Raw genomic sequence first — 18,999 nt, forward strand, 5'->3', positions numbered from 1 at the left:
ACCAAACCTTGCAAATGTCACCTCCTCTTTTAAATTGACTTTCCAACCAGAAGTGGGTGCTGTGCTTAGTTTCCATATCTTTTGCAGAATCTTAAGTCTGTCTTTTTTTTTTTTTTTTTTGAGAAAGCTTTCTAGTTCCTAGTTTCTTATTTCCTTGACTTACTATTGAAGGTAATTAATACAATTTTCCATCTGTATAAACAAAAGGCCACAGTTTTTAACTCTTTCCTAATAATATTCATTGAGTTTTGTAGCTAGGAAAAATATGTATATTTTAGTTACATTTTTGCAGATATTTATTAAATGCCTATAGAGATCACATTCAGTGGAAAAAATGGAATGAATTATCTATAATAAATAGTGAATAAGTTCTGAATGAATAGATAGAGAAAAAGAAAAACATATCTTGGGTCAATATATGAAGTTGATCAAAAAACTAATTCCCACAGTTTAGCCTCCCACAGGATTTGGCCCATGTAAATAAAGTTTCTGGCTATTATATAATATTCAGTGTACAACATTTAGTCAGATTTGGATTAGACTTTCCCAGTTATCCCAGTTTTAGAAAATGTTTGGTCTCCTAAATGAAGCTCTCCCACTGACTCACTGTGGACTATTTAGGAGGTCAGATAACATCTGTGTTCTCAGTTTATATCCTAGAATAGGAATAAGAGAAAACCCTCCTCCTTCCTATGGGGATTTTTATGAGTACATTGATAAATATCTATAAAATGATAAATGCTACTATCTCATTCAGCATTTTGAAAGATGTCAACCAAACACAAAATATTTTTAGTGTGTGAATTAAAATGCCTCTTACTGATGGTCTCACATGTTTTCTTGTAAGACACTGTGTCAAGAACTGGCTTATGTATTATCCGTCCTATCACACTTCACAATAGCTTGGTGTGGTGATTGCTGTCAAAATCACCTGCATGGAAACATCCCTGCCCTAGATTGACACAATGTATTAGCGTGACAGAAGACTAAAAATACTAAGGACATCATGCAAAGGCCGGCTTTGAGCACAGGGGATGAAAGGGCACGTTACCAGTGACCTGAAAGACCTCAATTCTTCTAGTGTTCTAGTTTACAAGGGGAATGGAGACTGCCTGCTGCTCTCGTGGGCGGGGATAGGGACCAGCCAAGGCCGGCGACAGGAGTAGGACAATGTTTTTTTGCGAATTCGAATCCCATGCAGGGGCAGACCTTTGGGTCTCTCTTTCCATGACCACCACAAAATGGCAAACGCTTTTTCTGGGAACTGAAATCAAGGCGAGGGCGCGACAGTCTCTGGGTGGGCCGGTGCCGGGAACGCTTGGGCTTGGCCTTGGCGAAGGGTTCGGGACTCAACATAGACCTCCACACCGCCTGGCGGGCTGACCCGCAGGGGCCGCCCCCTCCACGTTCTCTCCCGATGCTCGCGGAGGCCAATGCTTCCTCGAGGTTGCTTCGCTCCACAGGTGGCTTGTGCAGCAGGAGAACCTGAGTTACCCCAGCCGTAGACAGTGCCCCCAGGAATCGCGACGCCTCGGTGCCTAAAGAGCAGGAGCACGCGTCCGCCTCGCGGAGAAGCCCGACCGCAGGTGAGATCCCGCGCACGGGAGCACCCGCTGCCCAGCAGTCTGCCCAGGGAGACCCTCACTGCAGATAAACAGGAGCTGCCTCCTGCAGGGGCAGGAGAGAGGGTGGGGAATGCCTGCACCGGACGGGATGTCGCCTCCGAAGGCAGACTATCCCTAGCCCCAATCCAACGAGATCAGTGTGGAGATGACTTTCACCTTTACAAAGCTTATGAAATACTTATAAGTGAATTTGAGAAGAAACAGCTAGAAACTGACCCTCAATCTTCAGCATCATTTGGTTATTTTCTCTTAGCAAGGGCTCCCAGGAATCCCAAGGATTGAATCATGGGATTCAAGAAGAATCTCAGGAAAGGTCAGTTTGGCTGTGAGCATCCTTAGGGCCTTGGGTTCTTCTCAATTAGATAGACTTAGCCTGTCATCTATGTTAGAAGTATCGAGGTACCGCAAGAAATCAAACATGTGCTCAGAGGTGAATAGGCAAGGCAAATTTAACTCCTGCCATAAGGGCTAGCAAGCCACCTGGGCAGGCAGTCCACCTTCTTTAATCCCTAACACAGTGTTGCCCTTTGCCCTGATTGGAGGAGCTTGGGGTTACAATCTATGCCATTGGCTAATTTTAAAATTGGGGAGGGGACTATAATTACAATCGGATCCAACTAAGGGCAAATACTATATTCTGAAAACCGGCCACCTGACTTTCTATTTCTCACATCTACTTACTCTCTCTTTAGTACTACATCCCTGGGTTCAGCTGTTCCTGGTGTCTGCAAGTCCAGATTTCCTCTAGTTCCATTTGTCTGCAAGCTTTCCGCTGAGATTGGGAAGAGAGAGTCACTCAACTCATGGAATGGGGAGGGCTCATCCTTTTCTGCACAATTTCAAACATCGCTGCTCCTGGATCCACTTGCACCTGTTTCCCAAGGTCCTGGTACTAACAATGTCTGAGAGCTCCCTGCTGCTTCTTTGCACCCCTAATGATAGCAGAGTTCTCTGCTCCCTCTGGCCTTTGTTACCCCTTTTCCATCTACTTCCTAGCTTCTAAAATTTTGCTGTTGTCACCTCCTCTCCTGATTTCTTTTTCCTTGTCGATTTCTCATGAGGGGATACTCTGTTGTTTGCTGGTCAGTGGTTTGGTTCTCTACACATACACTCGAGAGTCAGCCTGGTCCTTGTCATGCCAAGAAGTCAGAGTTTTAATGGAGGCAAGAGGAGAGGAGACATTGACATTAGTTCCTGTCCACAGAAGGTGTGGGGAGGAGTGTCTGAAATCAGGGGTCCCTGACAGCCAACAAGCAGCCTGAACACTGCAGTTTCATGGAGGATGAAGGCTGTCAGGAGGAAAGGGACAGGCAGACGAGGAAGGCGAGAGAAAGGCAAAGAGGAACTGCTACTTCAAATGGCTGTGTTAGGCCAGCCAGGGCCTGGGTAATGCAAGACATTAATTCACAGATGCTCTAGCCACCAGGAAAGGCTCTGGTTTTGAAGTGCAGCAAGATACAGTCAGAGTCTTGTCTAGACTCACCGAATAACAGAGTGACAGAGCTGGAAAGGACACTGATGGCTATCCATACAACCCTTTCATTCCCAGGTGCAGGGCTTCGGGGTTATCTAAGTTCACAGAACTAATGAATGACCCATCGCTGGCTGTGACCTAGGTAAACAGGACACCTCATAATGGTGCAGCATTCATGCCACTAGAAGAGGGACATCACCTCCTGCTCATCACTTTGGCACAGGACAGCTGGTGACTTGCTTGGCAGAAACTGCACCCCATCCACTCCTCATTGTTCATTCTCTGCCATCCTAGGGTTCCCTTGGCTCTGCCAACTTACCATCACTTCTGCTATTCTGACTGTAACTTTAGGTCTTCTTAGGTTCTGAGTTCACTGTGGATACTGATGGATGTCTGTACCATGTGCCAATCACTGTATGTGGGTCTTAGACAAGAGACCAAAGAAGAGGCCCCAGCCATAGGACATGGTAAGCCAGCTAGGAGTGGCTGGACCTCATGCAAGGAAAGCACTCTTGTGACAAGGGAAATGCCAGTGCAGAAGGAGAAAGCAGGTAGACAGGTCTCAAGACAGGGAGAACTGCCTTCTCATCTCCATACTTGGCTCTTGTGCCAACATGGGGATGAAGTAAAGCCCATGCTATTGCTCTGCCCTAGAGTCAGCTGCCCACTCAGCTCTGAGGCTCCGCCATGTTGCTTGATCTCTGTGTGTTTTCAGTTCTCAGACCTGTTTCTGTTAACTGAGTAGCTCCTGGGATGTGTTAGTGGCTCTATTATTTATGGAGGGTCACAGGACAGTGATAATGGCATGATCCTCTGGGGACATTCCCAGGGACCCTGTCCCAGCACAGGTCCATGACTGAGCAGGAGCCACAATGGTTCTCAACCCAGCCACCTCTACCAGCTGGAGACGGGAAGAACAATTTCTCCCTGGGTCTCTAAGGTCACCTTAAATGTGGCCTCCTGGGAGGACAGCAGATAGTGCCTCAATAGACCTGCAGAGCATCTGGATTGGCTAGGGGACAGAGTAGGAAGCCCTACCCTCCCCAGGCCTGGCTGAAGCACTGCTGGCCTGTGTACATGACATGCTGACATCAGTCTGTGCTGCCATCCATTCAGGCATCTGGACTCTTCTGTGAATTATAGCCTTGTGAGTTGCTGAGCCCCAGAGATAAGACCAGCAGTTGCCTCAGCCTCTCCCCAGCTCAGAGTGGAGACTTGCCCTAGTTCAGATGTATCCTGGCTCACAGGCCACCAGCTGCTGTCTTGTGTGCTCTGCCCTTGTCCTTGCCTTTGTGTCTAAGGCTACTGACCTCTGGTCACAGTGTGCACCATGCAGTGGAGGTGTGGGCATTAATGTAATTCACGTATCACTACCTGGGAGGTTCTGCCAAATCGTGCCCTATGGATACCACTTGTGGCATCTCATTTTCCACTAGCCATAATTTCTTGGACTGCACTTCACCAGATTTTCAATGTTTGATATCATAGAGACAACATAAACTGTGGGAAGGTCAAACCCAGACTTGAACTTGCACTTTGCTGTGTGACCCAATGTGACAAGCACATTGCTTACTTCACCTCAGGGTCTCACATTCCCCACCTTCAAAGGAGCAAAATGTCACCTGCCACATGAGAGAATTAAATGAGATGATAGGAACTCATCTAGGGTGGTGGCTGGCAATCAGTGGGTGTTGGAAAAATGCTTTATACTTCCCAGTGAGCTTTGAAAGACTCTTTAGAAGTCATTATCTAGGATTTTACCTTAGACCAACCAGTCTATCAAGAGAAGTTGTCTTTTCCTAATAAGAGCTTTAATGTAACTGAAAGAGAAATGAGTGGTGAAGCCAGGCAGTGCCTGGGTGTGCCCGGGGCTAAGACAGTGTCCTGTTTTCCACACCTCCCTGTGGAGGGGTCAGAGTGACTCACCCACATTCCAGGTAATCCTGGCTTTATGGTGCAGACAAACACCATCGGGTGTGGCATTGGGGCCTTCTTTGCACTTGCTGAGCTGAATAATCCCCTCTCGTGACACGGATGGCAATGGCAAGTAAACAACTTTAGAGATCCAGAAAAAACAACTTTAAAGATCCTGTGCAGCTGCCTGCCCACTGAAGTGATTTCCACAGAACTTCCAATTAGCATTCACTAAAGCGTGTTCTGTGGAACCTGAGTTCAGAGGGATGTAAGTAACAACTGTGTGAAGGGGGGAAGGATGCCTCTTAAATGCACTGGGGGGAATAGACAGAGGTTAGAATGAGCACCTTTCTTGACCACCTGTCTTTTCAGACCTAGATGTTCTCATGTGGCTGGTCAGTCCCCCTGTGGAAGATAGATGGACAGCGTTTCCCAAACACACTTGACCCTACAGCTCCTCTTTTGAGGAACTCCTATTTGCATTATAGAAGTAGGATTTTTCGAAGAAATATTTCTAGATATGCTATTGCGGCTTTTTTCAAATTTGCTGAAGCATAGTTTGCATATCATTTCCAGCTGTGCAATCATGAACATAAATCAGTTTTAGGACTTTCCATACACCCCATGAGATAAATCCTCCTGCCCATTAACTATTAGTCCCCATTCCCACCCCATCGAGGCAACCACTAATTTACTTTCTCTTTCTAAAGATTTTCCTTGAGAAACATTGTTATTTGGGGGAGGGTGGTAAAATATACATAACATTAAATTTACTGTTTTAGCCATTTCAAGCATACAATTCAGTGGTGTTAAGTACATTCACACTGTTGTACAAACACCAACAACAACAATCTCCAGAATGTTTTCAATATACCAAACTAAAACTATATCCATTACAAAACAATTTCTCCTCCCCTGAGGCCCTGGTAACCCCTGTTTTACCTTTTGTCTCCATAAATTGGACTATTCTGTTTACCTCATATAAATACAATCATGCAGTATTTGTCTGTTTGTTGTCTGGCTTATTTCACTTAGCATGATGCCCTCAAGGTTCATTTATATTTAAGATGTATCAGAATTTCATTCCTTTTTAAGGCTGAATAATATTCCATTGTGTATGTACATTACATTTTGTTTATCTATTCTTCTGGAGATGGATATTCGAGTTGCTTCTATCTCTTGGCTATGGTGAATAATGCTGCCACGAATATTGACGTACAAACATCTTTTTGAGTCCCTGATTTCAACTCTTTGGGGTATATCCCAGCAGTAGAATTTCTGGGTCACATGGTAATTTTATGTTTCACTTTTGGAAGACCCACCATATTGTTTTCCATAGTGGCTGTGTTGTTTTACATCCTCATCAGAAATACACAAGGGTTATAACTCCTCATCTATTTACTATTTGTTTTTGTTTTGTTTTGTTTTGTCTCTTTGTTTATGATTGCAATTCTAATGAATATGAAGTAGTATCTGATTGAAGGTTCCCCAGAAGTAGGGCAGAGATTCCATTTCACTGACTTCACATCTTAATTTAAGAAGAACTATTAGATGTCAAAAACATGCTCCAAACATACTCTTTTTGAAGAATGTGATTTATTCTATAAATTAAAAAATCCAGTCCATCCCGTAATCTTTTATGTTTTTGTCATTAAGTATATTTAAACATAATCCTCAAGTAGATTTAGAATGCTTTAATTTGATTCCCTTGATAAATATTCATTTCAAGGTGACAGTCAGATGGGCAGTAGGCAGGAAAAATACTTTATCCTTTGAGCAAATTTTTTGTTGTTTTTGTTACCTGGGATTGAACTCAGGGGCACTTGACCACTGAGCCACATCCTCAACCCTATTTTGTATTTTATTTAGAGACATGGTCTCACTCAGTTGCTTAGTGCCTTGCTTTTGCTGAGGCTGGCTTTGAACTCTCGATCCTCCTGCCTCAGCCTCCCCAGCCGCTGGGATTACAGACATGTACCACCATCTGAGCAAATTTCTTATTGGTGCATTTCCTTATATATTGTCATAAAGGCCAATCCCTCACCACACATTAATTTTATGATTTTGTTTATAGTCCACATGAATGTCAAACTCCAATGCACTTTTCTGTCTACTCATGGACTGAATCATCTTATTTTTCTTTGCAGAAAAGAAATATTATATTATATTCGGCATGAATTTATAGCAGGCTTGAAATTTATCCTGTTGGAAGGTTTCTTTCAGGAGGCAATGTTTGTAAAAGACTAATTCAACTTTGTGACAGAACATGAAAATTCATATTTTAAATCATTAGATTTTCAGTAGAGAACTTGTTTGGATGTGTTATGAAAAAAATTCTAGGGCTTCCTATCTTCCTTGTTTTGCAAACTTTCAAACATGCTAGTGAACACTACAGAAAAAACACTTTTGATGACATGGAACTTTTTGTTCATATCCTAGAATGATATAGCTACTTTGCTGTTTCAATAAATATTTTTTATATCTTTATTTATTCATTTTTATGTGATGCTGAGTACCTCACATGTGCAAGGCAAGTGCTCTACCACTGAGCCACAACCCCAGCCCCCTCTTTCAATAAATATTAAAATGTATTAAGAACACATTTGGGGGTTGGGGTTGGGGCTCAGTGGGAGAGCACTTGCCTGTCATGTGTGAGGCCCTGGGTTCAATTCTCAGCACCACATATAAATAAATAAATAAATAAATAAATGTCTATCAACAACTTAAAAAAAAAAAAAGAACACATTTGGGCTGGGGCTTTAGCTCAGTGGCAGAGCGCTTGCCTAGCATGCGTGAGGCACTGGATTCAATTGTCAGTACCACATAAAAATAAATAAAATAAAGGCATTCTATTCATTTACAACTACAAAAAAAAAATAAGAAAAAAAGAGAACACATTTGCCAAGAATTCAATGGAAACAGTGGTTGAAAATCATTGGGAAAGTAAGCTTAGTGCCATCACTTCTCACATTAACCCATTTGGAAAATATAAATTAAGACACATTCTAGAATGTAAGCCAAATATACCATTTTTAGATATTTACCTTCACCTGTATTTACTTGGTAATAATTTGGAATCATGTTTTAAGTAGAAAATGATGCATGAACAGGTTTTCTTTCTTTTTGGTACTGGGAATTGGACCCAGGGGAGCTCAACCACTGAGCCACTTCCCCAGCCCTTTTTATTTTTTATTTGGAGACAGGGTCTCACTTAGCTGCTGAGGGCCTCTTAAGTTACTGAGGCTGGCTTTGAACCACAATCCTCCTACTTCAGCCTCCTGAGCTGCTGGGATTATAGGCATGCACCTCTAATCAGAACAAAAATTGAATGTACTATAATGCACATGAAAGTATCAAAGTGATTAATAAATTCTTTGAAGAAAAATGAAGCAATGATATTCTTAATGTAGTATTTAGGGCAAAACAAATCACAGTTTACTGACACTGAAATCAACTTCTCAACTGTAGAAAAATACCTGAAAAAGAAGGAAGAAGATTCATTTGGATTACAAATCTCAGAATGTATGACCAAACATCAAATTTCAAAATTAATTTTTCTTTTTCCATTTTTAGATACAATAGCCTTTTTCAAAATTTTTAGTATTGAAAAAAATCATAGCCTTTTGTCATTTATAAAACATCCATAATTTAAAGATTATAATAAGCACTCATTCCTGTGACTAAGTTAAATTTATAGTTGAAGTTGGCTAATGAACATGGCATATTGTGTGAAATTAATGGGAGAGCAACATGAAGAGGTAATGAACTTGGGTGACTTTTAAATATAAACCCCTATTGAAGAATTGCAATATATTTGCAACAACAATTTACCAGGTGCATTTATAAATATTTTTGTAGCCCTCAACCTATATTTAACTTTGCCATTTACAACCACCTACAGCTTCTTAAAATTAAATTTTTAAATGATTTTCTCAATATCTACAATGTCACTGAAAAGTCTAACGTCCATTTTTCTAGAAAGTGTGTTCTGGATCAATGATGCATTGGAGCTGCTGCAGAAACTTCCAACCAACACTAACAACTTATTGTTCCTAACTATTGATGCTGACAATTTGAATTGTGTGCTATTTTATGTTCACTAATTTGATTTGTATTACTTTATTTTTACATTTTTATTAAAGATTGTATTTATTTAAAGTGTGTAATGTGTTGTTTTGGTATATATCACATATAGTGTACTCATAACTCAGTCTAACTGATTGAAACATCAATCTCTGCACATAGTTACCTTTCCTGTGTGTCTGCAGTGAGTCATTAAGATCTACTTTTAGGAGATTCAAATGGCAGGTTAGAGGAAGGCTGCATACCTAGTTGCTCTGTGGCTCAGGATTCAGGCAGCAAGAGTACTGCTTCTCGGTGAGGTGGGTGAAAAAGGGATTTCACTCAAATTCAATATTGAACAGTCAGAGGTTCTTAGAGACTCAGACATTTGGGTGCATTGAATAGAGAATGAAGAGTACAGTGGAACCAAGCCGGTTGTGACAGCGGCAGTAATGGTTCACCACAGAGGGAGGGAGAACCCAAAGAGAAAAAAAAAAAAAAAAACAGGTTCAGTACAGAAAAACTGAGATCAGAAAAGTAGCCTGCACAATTATCAAGAATACAAATAATAATAAATGTTGGTGAGGAAATTGGGGGAAAGTTTCACTCACACACCGCTGGTGGATTGCATATTGAAAAGCAATATGGAGAGTCCTCAGAAAACTTGGAATAGAACCACCATTGACCCAGATATCTCACTCCTCAGCAATATACCCAAAGGACTTAAAATCAGCACACTATAGTGATGAGGCCACATCAATGTTTACAGCAGCTCAGTTCAAAATAGGTAAGCTATGGAACCAACCTAGGTACTGTTATGCTCAAATTCGGGACCCCCAAAGACCACCAGAGACCCAAGATCAATGTAAACAGCAAAGAGGTGTTTATTGTGAGCTAGCTCGGTCCTCCGTGCACACACACAGCAACTGGTGATGCTGAGAGGCCCCGAGCCCAGGGTTTGCAGCAGTTTTATACATTCTTTGGAGAAGGCAGGGACTTCACATACATCATAGCCTCTTTTAGCAAATCATCACACACCGTGGGAAAATCAAATAACAACTTTAAAACATGATTAGTACATTCACTGGCGGGAACAAGTTGGGTAGGGGTGATTGGTCAGTACAAAAGGGGTATTCATTTGAACTGATTGGTTTAAGCCAAGAGGGGTGTTCGTGCTGAACTACATGGTTTCTCAACACGTTATCAACCACCATAAACTACTGGGAGGGTCATCTGGCATCCCAGGTATTTCCCTGTCTCATGCTGATTGGTGGCTGCTAGGGGGCTGCTATGGATACCCACCTAGCCTGACTGAGTCAGGGACACCTGGCACAGCAGATCTCTCCTGTTATTTGTAGATAAACAACTTAGCAGGGTGGGAATGTGCTTAGGAGTGCTCTGTGGGTTTTTCCAAGGACTAAGGTCATGTCCCTTCCTGGGACAGGCTTTGCTCTGAGGTAGAGGCTGGTTTTCCAGTACCCTTCAACAGATAAATGGACAAAGAAAATGTGATATATGTACACAATGGAAGATTACTCAGCCATAAAGAAAAATGAAATTATGGCATTTGCCAGTAGATGGATATTACTGGAGACTATCCTGCTAAGTGAAATAAGCCAATCCCCCCAAACCAAAGGCTGAATGTTCTCTTTGACATGTGGCTGCTAACTCACAATAAGCGGGGGAGGGAAGAATAGAAATTCAGTGGATTAGACAAAGGGGAATAAAAGGAAGGGAGGGGTATGGGAATAGGAAAGACAGTGGAATGAATCAGACATTACTTTCCTATGTTCACATGTGAATACATATGTAACTCCACACCATGTACAACCAAAAGAATGGGAAGGTACACTCCATGTATCTATAATATGTCAAAATACATTCTACTGTCATGTATACCTAAAAAGAACAAATCAAACAAACAAATAAATTTAAAAAAAAAAAAGAAAAGCAAGCTGAACTTAGTTAGGTATCCAGAGGCTGCACTGTGAACTAGTGTCTGAAAAGTGCTGTGTTTCTCAACTGTCAGTAGAGCTGAGTGGGGAGCCATCTTGAAGAGGCCACGCTGCAGCTGCTACTGGGGAGCCAGAAGATCACAGCAGCCATGCTGTCCTGGCAAGGGCCTAAATTGTGGCTTAGAATGTACTTAGCAGAATATGAGTGAAACAGGTCAGAGAAGATTGTACTCAGCAGGATTCAAGTCAGAAAAGTGAAGAGGAGTCCAGCTTTCTTTTCCTTTGAGTCTGGAGGCTTATGCAACCAGCTAGAGTGGGGCAAGAATTTGAACAGGTGGGTGTGAACAAACTCGGGGACTAAACTCTAGGAAGGCTGTGCTCAGGGACAGCAGAGTGTGTGGAGGATTGGCTCCTCTGCCCCAGGAGTAGAATTCTTGGGAGACTCCTGAGATCCAGACTCCCAGAAATTGGCAACTGCTGGGCCCTAGGGGTGTGTTGATCTAATCTCTCCAGAGCAGCTACTGCAAAACAAAGGCCCTAAACCCTGATTAGATTTAAGCCCCTGCCACAGGAACTCTCCACATAGAACTCTGCAGTGGCCCCACCCTGGGAGTGCATGGATTTCTGTTATGCAGATCAAACTCCAAAGGACAATGCTTCTCATTCCATCCTATCTGTGCTGATGAGAAGAGAAGCTGAGAGCTGGGTCAACCAGCTTCAGTCTCAGGTCACTCCAGCTTCACCTTGGGGAGCAACACAAAAGGAGGAAGAGTGTAACAATCCCCAGCCCTTGCTCACTCACTCACTCTGTCTCTCTATCTCAGTAAGTAGTCCAATAAGAAAATGGAAAGAAGGACAGCCAGGCATGGACAGTTGGGCATAGGCAGTGACCATCCTTTCTCATCAACTATTTTGACCTCCTCCATGGAGACAATTCCTTCATTTTTAAGAATCTTTTTTTTTTCTTTTTCGTGTGTGTGTGTGTGTGTGTGTGTGTTCTTGCTGTGTTGATCGGTTCATGGACATATATTGTAAAGGTCGGGAGAACGTCGGAGGAAAAGACCACCAAGAGACTGTCTCATGCAACAGCAAAGGGTTTATTGGGGGTCCAGCATGCTGGGGCTCAGAGCTCACTTCAGAGGAGCAAAGAACAAAGAGCCCCGAGAACAACTTAAGCAGAGTTTATATACATTCTTTGGAGAGGGCAGGGACTTTACATACATCATAGCATCCCTTAGCAAATCATCACATACCACGGGAAAATCAAATAACAACTCTAAAACATGATTAGCACATTCACTGGTGGGAACAGGTCAGGTGGGGGTGATTGGTCAGTACTAAGAAGGGGTATACATTCAAACTGATTGGTTTAAGCCCTGAGGTGTATACGTGCTGGACTGCACGGGTTCTGGGAGGGGGTTGTTAAGCAACTAGGTGGTCAGGGGAGATTTCGACACACATCTAATGGGCAGTTCCTGGAATTGTTTTACTGCCACATGAATTTCAGGCTCTGAATGCAACTTAAAAACTTTACAAACCTTATCCTTTACATTTCAATTTCTTTGTCCTTTCAATATACATACACATATGTTTCTTTTTTCCTCATTTTTACCAGTTTTTCAATGTAGTCATTCTTCCGGCCACAGAAGATGGTTAGTTTTCCTGCACTTCCCGTTCCCTGCCATAATGTTCTGCCTTATAAGAGGCCCAAGGAATGGGATCCAAAACCCATGCACTGAAATCAGGAGCCAAATGAATATTTCTTCCTTTTAACTTGTTTTTCATAAGTGTTTGTCACAGCAACACAAGCTGATTAACATGGAGAATGGGTACCAGGAAATGGGATCATTGTTATGGCTATGTCTGATCAGGTGGTTCCAAAGCCTTTGGAGCATTTTTGCAGAAAGAATTTGGCAATAGTTGGAGGAGACTAAAAAACAAAAGCAGACAATGGGCTGGGATTGTGGCTCAGCAGTAAAGCGCTCGCCTAGCACATTCGAGGCCCTGGGTTAGATCCTCAGCACCACATAAAAATAAATAAATAAAATAAAGATATTGTGTCTAACTACAACTAAAAAATAAATATTAAAAAAAGCAGACAAGGGTTTAAAATGTAAACTTGTTTGAAAGAACATTGTTATGTAATGCATTCTGCTGTCATATATAACAAATTAGAGTAAAGGTAAATAAATAGATAAATAAAAATAACAGTGTTAGAAGAATCCTCAGGGCACCCTGTTAGCACAGGGTTGTGTGCAGACTTGTCTCCCCAGGTTTGCTTTCCCACGGTCCAGCTGTGCAGGCACTCGGAGTTCACTTCGGCCACATTCCTAGTGGGCCTGGTTATTGCTCCTGCCTGTGGAAGGCCCTGGCATCTTTTGCATGGTGTTTGTCTTAGAGGCTTATAGGAAGCTATATTTACAAGGTCTTGCAAGCTTCCACCAAGATTTGAAAAGAAGCCTTGGAGGCTAGGTAGTGCATTGCATGGACAGAATCCTTGTGGACAAACCATAGAAGGCTATTCAAGAAGCAGTGAGAGGGACGTTCAAGCTGCATGGAGACCCAAGGAGTTAGAGATGCCTGGAATGTGAAGTATCTGTCAAGGGGAGCTGCAGGAAGTGAGCAGAGCCAGCCCAAGAGAGTGGTCTTTCAGGGAAATAGGGATGAGGGTTTCCCATGCCCTTTGGAACCCATGTCATGCCACTGTGACACGGATACTGAACATAGAGCTACAGGAATTAATGTTTCCCCTGCCAAGGTTCAGGTTTTTTTTTTTTTGGACAATTCCTCCTTACCGTTTCCCTCCCTTCGTTTAGAATTGGGAATATTTACACTGTGCAATATACCTTGGGAGTATATACCTTGTCTTTGAAATTATTTAGTGATTCACATCAAAGGGTTTGCCTTGAATCTCAGAGGAGAGTTTAAACTTGGATATTTGGACCATGAAACTATTGAGGATGGGAGCACATTCAGGCTTTAGTGTGGGAATTGCTGGCTGCTTTAGCCAGGTTGGCAGTGAGAGATAGGAGCAAAAACAGCAGAAATATTTCTAAAAACTTGCAGGTGGACCAGAAAAGGTATACAGTTGAGACCAAAGAAGGTGTGGTTGGTGAAGAGATAAGTGCCACGAAGAGAAGCCAAGTGCTTTGCACTGGAACTAAAGGAAAGATGCTTTGAGGACCAGTACAGTAAGCAGAGACACTATCCAGATACCATGATCCGGTTCAGTAACCAGAGACATGGACCAGATAACATGACCCAGATACAGTAACCAGAGACAATACCTTGATATGGTTAACCAGTACAGTAATCAGAGTCATCAACCAGATACTGTGACCAGGAACAATAACCAGAGGCAACAGGCAGATACTGGGACCCCGTAGTTACCAGATACCATGTGACCCAATATAGTAACCAGACAATAGTCAGATACCAACATGCAATTCGTTAGCCAGAGACATTATCCAGATTCCATGACCAGGTAGAGCAATCAGAAATATTAGCCAGATACTTATGACTAGGTGCATTCAACAGAAACACAGCCAGATACCGTGACCAGGTACAGTAAACAGTGAGGGTTTATTATGTTCAAGGGGTTCTCTGCTGAGGAGGAAACACTTTTCTCTTTTCCTTCCAGATTATGGCCTGAAAACAGTGATTGGTCTTAAATTCAATGAAATTTATTATTGATCAGTTCTGTGCAGAGTATCTTCCCAGGAATCTCACAGACACCAAGATAAATCTAGCCCAGGGATACCAGGCAGGATCTGCTCTGTGCCCATCTGATACTCCACTCAAAACACAGGAGACTCGGGCTCGGGATGAGGCTCAAGTGGCAGAACGCTTGCCTGGCATGCATGAGGCACTGGGTTCAATCCTCAGTACCACATTTAAAAAAAATAAAATACAGATATTTGCCGCAGTCTGGCTGGGCACAAATGCCGCAGTCTGGCTGGGCACACAATCACGAGCCACCACACAGCTTGTAGATTCAAACAGCAACTCTTTATTCCCGAACTCACACCAGCCGTCTACAAACACGTTCTGGGGAAATCCACGTTCTCTGCCCAAATCCACCTCCACTGGGCTTCTATCTCCCAAAAAATACTGTCTGAATCCCGTGAGAACTCAAGGGGAACTCAGGCAGCAGGATACGCCCTATTCCTAGCAGGAGTAATCTTAAACCTTAAACCTGGAACCTAAACTGGGAACGCCCTAAACCCGATTATCTTAAACCGGGAACACCCTAATCCGCCTTGATCCTTGAGCAAGGTCAACTACATTCAATGTCACTGCAACATGAGGTACGCTGGCAAGGAAATTGTCATACCTACTTGGCTAATGGCTCCCAGCATCTCCCCCCTTCTGATTAATTAAACAACAAGCAATGTGGCTTAAGGACCGTGCCTGGTAGGTTGTCCAATTCAACATATGGTTCTTACCCGTCATCGGAAAACTGACCTTTAGGCGTCAGCCTCCTGTCTTAGGTTGATACCACTGCAATTGAATCATACCCGTCACTGACTACCGGTCCAGCATATAGCCATTGGCCCCCAAATTTTAGACCATCACTAGCAGAAGGGAGGAGAATACAGAAATGCCACGACACCAAGCCAATTGACGGCTCCTTGGGAAAAATTGCATCACTGGTGACACCATCAGCAAAGATATGCCAGCACTACCACAATTAACATGGGGTGCGCTGGCAAGGAAATAAAAATTGCATCACTGGTTAATCACTGTCGCAGATGTAAGAATGGCCAAGCTGGAGTTCTGGATATCAGCTGTTATGGATTTGAGTCAAATCATCTTCTTTTCCATCTGTAGAAATTGTTTTAGTTAATCTCTCTGGAATCCAAATCGGCTGCTGTTCTCCCTGTGGAAAAACACAAACAAAACCCCGACTCCAGACAATCACTGGGTCAGGACCTTTCCATTGTCCTGTTAGAATATCTTTCCAAAGTACTTTAGGCTTATGTACATTTTTTGGATACATATGTCTTTCCGCAGCACTAAGTCCTGATGAATCCAAATTTTAAAAGTTTAGAGTAAAAAGGGTCATTTTAAGTTTATCTTTGGGTGATATATACCCCTTTCCAATTCCCTCTTTTTGCTTTAATAAGTATATGTCTGTATCTAATAGTTGTCTAGCTTTTTGCATTTTTCTATCTGAAATACCTTACTTGACATTTTCAACCATTTTTTATCTTATTTCTATCTTCTAGTTTTTTCCCCCTAAGGTTTGTACATTCACCCTTAGTTGCTTTTTTTTCCTCCTATTTTTTTTCCTATTTTGTGGGTTTAAAATTCTTGTCTTCCTACATTTTTTTTATCTTTCTACATCTTCTTTATCTTTTTTCTTTTTAACTTTCTATACTTCTGTCTTTAAAGTTTTTCACTTTAAATTTTTAATCTTCTTTATTTAAATATCTTTTATCCTATTATCTTCCCATTTTTTTTAAGTAATGCCTTTGCGATTAACTAGGCTTCGAATGATGCAATAAAGCAATCTTTTTTCCGCCATGAAGGTATCTCGACCACCTTCAATTTAACCTTTTAATTATCATCTATACTGTACTTTTAAATGTACTTTTTCACCACCTACAACTTCACTCTTTTAAACGAGGCTTAGATTTTGTTTAAATCACTTCAATGTTAGTTTACATGGCTGCCCTTCAACCAAAGGCTTTTTTCTTTTTTTTAAACTCCATTGAGAAGCTTTGTCTCAATCTGCCATGTACAAATACCTTTTTCTTCTTTCTTCCTTTCTCAAGCTTTTAAAGTAAGCCTAGTTTCCTCAAAATCTTTTTAAATGGCATTTTACAACTTTTTACTTTACCACACAGAGATTATCTCATCTAGAAACATTTCTTTTTCTTTTAACCTTCCATATTAAAATATATTCCCACATCTTGAATCTTTTTCTATCTCTTTTTTAACCATTAACCCTTTTTATAAATTCACATTTTGAAACAACTCTTATAAAATTTCTGATTTAGACAAATTACTCCACTTTAATAAGATGAAAGACTTTCATGTTTTTTATGATACTATAATACTATAATTGAAACCCAACTGAAAATTTTTCTACTCTTTGTATATAAATTACACATGATAGAATCTTAACTCTTAGTAACCTTGTTTTAGCAAAGACATAGACACAAAGCAATATTAAACATTTTTCCATTTACCAATTTATGAAAACACACATAATGTTTAAATATATTACCTTATGGAACTTAATAAGTAAAGAGTACTTGATTTAATATTTAGTGGTTGATATTTTAACACTTTAGCTTTGTAAATTAATCAGATGTCTGTAAAAACCAAGATCTTAGACAAATGTAGTAAACAGAACTAGCCATCTCTTTCTTGTTGAAGAAAAATCCTTCTACAGGATACCATGATGGTCTCATTAATATACTTAATAACTCATCTTTAAAAAGCCATTGGCTACATTTTTGTATTGTATCAACATATGCCCTAATTGTTCTTGGTCTCACTGGGGTGCCTCCTTCCTCTAACAATTTCTCTTGCTCGGAGGAGAATAACTTCAAACCTTGAGTCAACCATTTTCCCCGGTTTGCCTGAGAAAGTTCTAGGAACAGGCAACTTGAAATAAAAACAAAATAAATCAAAACTGCTGGGAGCCATTAGCCAAGTAGGTATGACAATTTCCTTGCCAGCGTACCCCGTGTTGCAGTGACATTGAATGTAGGTGACCTTGCTCAAGGACCAGGGCGGATTAGGGTGTTCCCAGTTTAGGATAATCAGTTTAGGGCGTTCCAGGTTTAAGATTATTCCTGCTAGGAATAGGGCGTATCCTGCTGCCTGAGTTCCCCTTGAGTTCTCACGGGATTCAGACAGTATAGTTTGGAGATAGAAGCCCAGTGGAGGTGGATTTGGGCAGAGAACGTGGATTTCCCCAGAACGTGTTTGTAGACGGCTGGTGTGAGTTCGGGAATAAAGAGTTGCTGTTTGAATCTACAAGCTGTGTGGTGGCTCGTGATTGTGTGCCCAGCCAGACTGCGGCATTTGTGCCCAGCCAGACTGCGGCATTTGGCGGCCCGTGCGGGGAACTTCTGAAGCTTGGAGGTAAGTGAAATTGCTCGCCCCTGAGGAAGAGCAAAAGAATGGGTGACCATTTCAAAAAAAAAACAGTGCGTTCTTGTTTTGATTTATCTTGTTTTTGTTTCAAGCTGCCTATCCCTAGAAATTTCTCAGGCAAACTGGAAAAAATGGTTGACTAAAGGTTTGAAGTTTGTCGGCCCTGAGGAAGAGAAAATTGATACAACGATTTTTTATTCCGTTTTTGTTTCATTCAGTTTCGGTTTTGTTTTGTGTTATCTTATTGGGTTGCGTTATCTTTATAGTAGATTAGAAATTAGTAAAAAACAAACCAAAAAGATGTTAAGTAAATTGTTAGAGGTTCAGACCATGGAGAAAGACATTTTAGATCAAGCAAAAGAGAAGGTCTCTCGAGCTAGTCAGACAGAGGAAGAAAATTTAAAGGAAAAGGGGTTGTTAGGAAAAAGGCCACAACAGGAGGCTGTTAGTAACTCCGTTTTATCACAAGAGGGCGTAATTCAACCAACAGCCCCACCAATGGAGACAGCTGAGTGGCCCTCAAACCCCGTAGTTGATAAATGGGATCCTGAGACAGGACCTCAAAGATTAGCATGCCCTGTACTTGAACAGGCAGGAGGGCAGCGAATTCACCGTGCTTTAGATTTTAAAACAGTGAAGCAGTTAAAGGAGGCTGTAACAACCTATGGTCCCCAAGCTCCCTTCACGGTAAGCATGGTTGAGTCCATTACTAACTTGGACATGATGCCAGCAGATTGGGCTAGCATGTGTAAATCTGTACTAAATGGAGGACAATATTTGTTATGGAAGGTTGCCAATGAGGAATTTTACGCGGAGACAGCTAGGCGAAATGCAGCAGCCAGTTACCCTCAAAGAAATC

General features: G+C 41.7%; 1 pseudogene; it reads right to left on the minus strand.

Annotated features, from left to right (window-relative positions):
• Nucleotides 1-1,077: 1,077 nt before the first annotated feature.
• The window catches only part of LOC124088772 (uncharacterized), a 40,405-nt pseudogene continuing 22,483 nt past the window's right edge, over nt 1,078-18,999 (minus strand).

The sequence above is a fragment of the Marmota monax genome, unplaced genomic scaffold, assembly GCF_021218885.2.
Source record: "Marmota monax isolate L192 unplaced genomic scaffold, Marmota_monax_Labrador192_F-V1.1 WCK01_AAM20220418_F8-fsc00232, whole genome shotgun sequence".
Lineage (NCBI taxonomy): Eukaryota > Metazoa > Chordata > Mammalia > Rodentia > Sciuridae > Marmota > Marmota monax.